This window comes from Sceloporus undulatus, chromosome 1, assembly GCF_019175285.1.
Source record: "Sceloporus undulatus isolate JIND9_A2432 ecotype Alabama chromosome 1, SceUnd_v1.1, whole genome shotgun sequence".
Classification (NCBI taxonomy): domain Eukaryota; kingdom Metazoa; phylum Chordata; class Lepidosauria; order Squamata; family Phrynosomatidae; genus Sceloporus; species Sceloporus undulatus.
In genome coordinates, this window is record NC_056522.1 from 348,060,521 (window position 1) to 348,066,757 (window position 6,237).

Genomic DNA, 6,237 nt, shown 5'->3' on the forward strand with positions numbered 1-6,237 from the left:
AGTTCCTGGAACCAAACCCCAGCATATACCAAGGGCCACCTGTATTCAGGGTAGTTTATTTATTTAGGAATTTGAGAAATAAAAACCTGCATGTGTCTCTCCTCTTCCACCCAAGTAAACATATAGTAATAATAAATTAAACAACAATTTTCTGCCCTTCCATGTAGTTCTCACACTCATTTGTCTGAGATATCCCCCTTACTACCAGCCTGACCTTGACTACCTTTCTAGCAATGATTCTGGACAAGAAAGTTTACTCTGGGACAGCAGACTTTGGCCAGGTTCAAAATCATTGTTATGTGCAGTATCCATGAACTACTCTGTGGCCATGAAATATGCAACAAAACTATGTTATTTTTGAGTTAATATCATTTGTCCTACAACAGTTAATTGTCCCAGAATGCTGTTACCTTGTTAAATACAAGACTAACTTTGCTCACAAGAAAAGACATGAGGTAGCAGCTTCAGTTTGCTACAAGGAGAAAATCTCTTTACCCATCTGGCTTATGGCAAAATCTCAAACGAACCAGAAAATTAGCTGGGTTCTCCAGTGACAGTTTGCTAGTTATACGGAATGCTGTAGGCAAAATTAATGTACATTTGCCATGCAGCAGCCCTAAAGTTGTCCATGCAAATGGATACTGTATTTACTTACACAAATCTGATGCTGATATGCTAAAGCTTGGTTACTTGAAAAATGAGGTATGGCAGGGTTCATGCAAATAATAGGACTTTCTGTTGAGATTCTCCGTTCTTTAAACAATTCAGTCGCAAATCCGTATGTGTGTGTGTGTGTGTGTGTGTGAGAGAGAGAGAGAGAGAGAGAGAGAGAGGATGTACTACTGAAAATGAAATAATCTTGGTAAGATTACGGTGGCAAAATTATATATATCAAAAGTAGGCTAAGAACATTCCCTTTTAATCTTAGTCCATGCCTCATTGAACACAAGCCAGCGAAGGATACTCCATTATGTTTGCTTTCATTATTCTTGCAGTAAGATATCTGGGACAGGCTGGTTGCATTGTATAATGGAAGATGCTGTTTAAGGTGCTTGGCTTCATTTTACCTGCTGCTGTTCAGAAGTGGTGGAGATAGTGTTACTGTAAATATTTCACTGGAGTGCTGAAGGGGGCAGTTGAACTGATGGTCTTATTCACCTAATGCTTCAGAAGCTTCATTCCTGGTTTTGAATTTACCCCCGTCCTTCTTTTCCATATTCTTCTGAGAATCCTTTTGGAAGCTTGTACTCTTACTCCATTTAGAAAAAAATTGGACAAAAACTAATACACTGCGCAGAGATACTTTAAAACTATGCAAATCAAATAAGTGTAAGGAGTGGGAACGGAAGGGAAGAAAATGGAAGATTATAATGCAAATGATGAGAAGAAGAAAGCATAGGCCTTGTTAGCAGTTTCTACAAATGATTAAATTCTAATGATGAGACTGAGAAGGAATGGCAGGTAAATTATTAAGGTCTTGATGTATCGATGTAGTAAAGTATTGATGCTTCAGCATTAATTTGTCCCATCAAAATTGATTCTTGAACCCTGGACTGACACTGAACAGTACTCTAGGATAACAGAGAATGTATAGTGCGTCCATTAATTGTGATTTGTTTGGTAATGCATGTTGTGATCTGTTCATTACCTAACACAGGCTGAAAATATCTTTGTAGCAAATATTTTGCCACTAGTGTAGTATATGTTTTCTCCATTAACCTGTGCTGAATTGCACTTTCTCAAAAGATCAGTGTCAAAAGGAAACTGGAGCAGCTCAAGCTGGCCCAGAAATTGACAGAAAAAAGGCAGAAACTGAACATGAATACCAAACAGAGCAATGCTAGAACTAATTGCTGGGTTAAAAACAAAACACCAACAAATTTTGATGATGTGGAATTGTTTTCTAGCATTCACCTACCTTTAACAACAACAAAAAAATGTTCTGCTCATCAATAGTAACAATGCCAAAGTATTCACTTCTGGAATTCTCTCAGCAGGTATTAAAACAAGATGAATCCTTAAAGCCATCCAAGGTATTTGTTTGCCTTTTCCTCCTTGTATACAAGGTGTTTTCGGATTCAGCAGTACCTATAAGACCACACTTCCTCAAGTGATGGAAAGAGTTGAAGATAATTAAGGGTAGCATATGTGCTGATCTTAGCTTTTGTTTGCAACAGTGTGTGTATTCGTTTCTGAACCAAGAGAAGTGTGAGAATATAATAAAAATTACCCAGCACCCTAGGGCTAACCAAGAGCTACATGCACAATATCTGAATACCCATTGCTGTTTTTTTCTTTACTTTTTATTGTATTTTAATAAAATATGCAAACTACAAACTGCAGGAATCCATAGAACAGAACCATGACTCTTAACATGGGATCGTAGCACTTGCTTTTGTGTGCCTCAAGTCATTTCTGACTTATGTCAACCCTATCATGGGGTTTTCTTGGCAAGATTTGTTCAGAAGAAGTTTACCATTGTCTTCCTCTGAGGCTGAGAGCAGGTGGCTTGCCCAAGGTCACCCAGTGGGTTTGTGTAATTTGAAAGGGACTGCAATCCACTACTCCCTCTAATTGATATATATTGTCCCATGTGAAAACTCCTGTTTGTTCTGAGGAAAAATCCATCTCACCTGGTGAGATTGTAAAGATCAGCATCCCTGCAACAGTGCTTCTTGTGTGCTTCAGAGTTTGATCAGGGCAAAGCTGTTAGTTTCATAAATAAATAAGGAAAAATGAATCTACTCCTGTCCAGTATATCGATATTACTCCTCCTATCCTTCTCTTTTCAGAAAAACCACAGCAGGATAGCATATGTGGATTAAACGGCCAATGATGAGGAATCTGTGTGACTCCACCCTGAAATAAAGAAAACAGTTGGAGACACTAGAATCACAACTTGATTATTCATTGTGTCAGGGAAAGATCTAGTGCTATTTTTCAGGACTGTTTACTTTGAGGGTTTCCTCTTTCCGGTTGAAATTGTCCAGGTGTTTGTGTATTTCAATGGCTTCCCTGTGCATCCTGACATGGTAGTGGTTGGCATGGTCCAGAAATTCAGTGTTTTCAAACAGCATTTTATGTCCAGGATGGTTTGTGGCATGTTCTGCTACTGCTGATTTTTCTGGCTGGCCCAGTCTGCAAGGTTTGGCTACCAGTCCTGAAAAATAGCAAGTAAAGACTCAACAAATGCAAATGAGAAATCTCCCAGCAGACAATGAGCACTATCAAGCAGACACTAATCCTCTTTTGCAGGCCCTCCCACCCTGAGACCTACCATTAGCAACAGAACAATACGCATGCAAATCACTCCTGTCTTTGCAGGTCACACAATATATATACCCAAGTCCTTTCCAGGCAAGCATTCTCTGAAGATGCCAGCCACAGATGCTGGTGAAATGTCAGGAAGAAACTCTTCTAGAACATGGTCACATAGCCCGAAAAACCCACAAAAACCTATGGATGCTGGCCATGAAAGCCTTTGACTTCACATACTCCAGTTATGTTACCCATTTATCCACCCAAGGGATTATTTCCTGTCCTGTATCAATACAACTTACATCCCATCCCAGGAGAAAGGTATTGTATAAATTCAATGCATACATTGTTTGGTTTTCAGGCCAACAGAGAACCCCCTTTTTGCCTTTTTTGGCATTGCTTAATAACAAGAAATCTTTCAGCTCTGTCTCACTATAGTTTTCTGCAATCTACTAGTTCGATTACTGGCTTCTCCATAAGCCAAATTTAACTCAAGGAACAGTACAACATAGATTCCTCCTCATAAAAAATGGGAGAAGGAAAAAGAACCTCAAGGACTTTTAGAAAATTTGGAGATATGGCAGAAAAGATAACACATATATTCACCGTATAAGACTACCCCTCTTCCAACGCACACCAAATAAAAATTTAAAAAACATCAGATTTGATTTCAATATGGTAATTTTAATTCAAATGCTTATGACATGCAGGTACTTAGCAGGAAACCTTGTATACAAAGCCTGCTTGGACTGGTCAGCTCTCCCTGCCTGCCCAGCCCTCCCTGTCTCCAAGACTATCAGAGCAATAGCTGCTTTCATACAATCGCCACATATGGCAGGGATGTGCCCGCGGCCATTTTTGAGCTCCCCCCACCATATGCGGCGACCACAGATTTTCCAGTCTGCTCTATAAGATGACACCCAGCATATAAGACGACCCCTGACTTTTGAGAAGATTTTCCTTGGTTAAAAAATAGTCTTATACGCCAGAAAATACAGTATATCAAGGGAGACCAAGTCCTGATTCATATTGTGTCTCATTCTGCTGCATCATAATTTCTTGTGGATTTTGAGGTGTTAGGTGGAAAGGAGGGAGAACTTGTTATGTATCACAAGCCAGAGACTTAGAACATTCAGATGATTTGACTTTTTAAAGTAACTACAATATTATAATATTTTAATAATTAGTATGTTAGCTATTGCAAAGAAAAGTTAAAAGGTATCTTTTAAAAAGAGACATAACCGTAATGACTTCCATTCTAACTACTTTTAGGAAAGTGCTTAGTATAATTTTAACTGATTATTTAAAAAAGTAATGTCCCACTCTCTCCTCCTAAAATACATTTGATCTAGACCGTTAGGGATTTGAAAGTCAAAAACAGTGTCATGACTTTGGCCCACAAGGTAATAAATGACAGTAGTTATGAAAGGAATTCTGTTTGCAAAGGCTCTACATGACACTTCTGCCTTCTGAACCATAGGTTCAACCATAGTTTCAACCATAGGTTGAAGCACTTCTGCTTTTTCTAATGATTGTTTTCATTTCTAAAAGGGTAATAACATTTAAATCAACCTAGGGCTATGGAACAAGTACTTATAATCACTGAAAAGTTTTATATGGTACAGGGACATATAGGCCATATCACTGAAAACTGCTATTTATGAGTTTTAGCACTTACTCATAATGTTGGACTGTTAGGGTTAAGGAAAGAAACAGCATATTTGTTAAACCTGCTGTTATACTGCTCTTTGTGGCAGAATTTTATATGGATAACTCTGGCTTTTCCATTGGAACATAGATCATGGAGGTAGACCATGTAGCAAATTTTATTAATACAACTTTACACAGACCTGGAAAGAGATAAGGAGGCTGGAAGAGAAAACTCAATTTGTTCTTGTTTCCCTCTGAGTCTCAGATTCATCCAGTGCAGCAACCTTCAATTTGATTATCAGAGAATTTTGACTGCAAAAGAGTCGATTTTCCCTGTCAATTAAAAAAAAATAAATCCAAATCCTAGTTCAGCTGTTTATGTCCTACCAAATATCCTATAAACTCAACACAATGCTCTGGTGTTATTGGGATGGGGGGAAATGCATTGGTTCCATGAAGCTGGAAATTTATCAAGGCAAGCACATTTTGTTAGGAAAAACATTATATACAGAGAGAGAAAAACCTATGCTATTTATGCATGCACAATGTAGTGATGAATTTTCTTATTTAAACATCATCCCTGTGATTGGTACCACACATTGATACATGCATACCAAATCAGTCATAAACAGGGAGCCATTTAAATCAATAGAGAAACACCAAGAGCCCTGAAAGGAGTAGCAGTAATTGAAGAGAAAGTATGGTTAAATGAGCAGCTACTTTATAATCCATTGTTGACATGGTTTAGTATAAAAAACAACATGAAGAGATCTAGAATAAAATATCAGATGGACTGCATACAGTACAAAGTTTTAATTGCTACGCTTTCCGGACTTCAGAAAACTAGTGATGGTTTAATAGTTTAAAGGAATAAGGATATTTAGGCCACAACCTACCATGCACATGTGTTAAACTGAGAACAAGGTAATAAATCTCAGTGTAGTCACAAGGGGTCAATGATTAAGGGCAGTAAAATCTGTGCAGGACTATATAAGACTTAACACAAGATATAGGACTGAACACCAGAAAGCATTGCTTAATTGGGTTGATTGCTGAGAACCATAAATAACTTATAAGGTATAAAAATAACTTACTTTAGTTAAAAATAAGTGTTAAAACATAACTGAGAAATGAGGTTACATCAACGAACATATTAGTTTTTCTCCCCGACCCAATAATCTTTTATTTATTCCTTATGCTAATGCATTATATTACTGTTGTCATTTTTCTAAATTTTCCTGATGTCAGCAAAAATGAGAGAAGAAAGAAGGGGACTCTATCTATCTATCTATCTATCTATCTATCTATCTATCTATCTATCTATCTATC

At 37.6% G+C, this 6,237-nt stretch overlaps 1 protein-coding gene across 7 annotated transcripts in view; it reads left to right on the forward strand.

Moving 5' to 3' along the window:
- FLRT2 (fibronectin leucine rich transmembrane protein 2) overlaps positions 1–6,237 on the forward strand; it is a 133,233-nt gene that overhangs the window by 97,648 nt on the left and 29,348 nt on the right. The window lies entirely within an intron of this gene.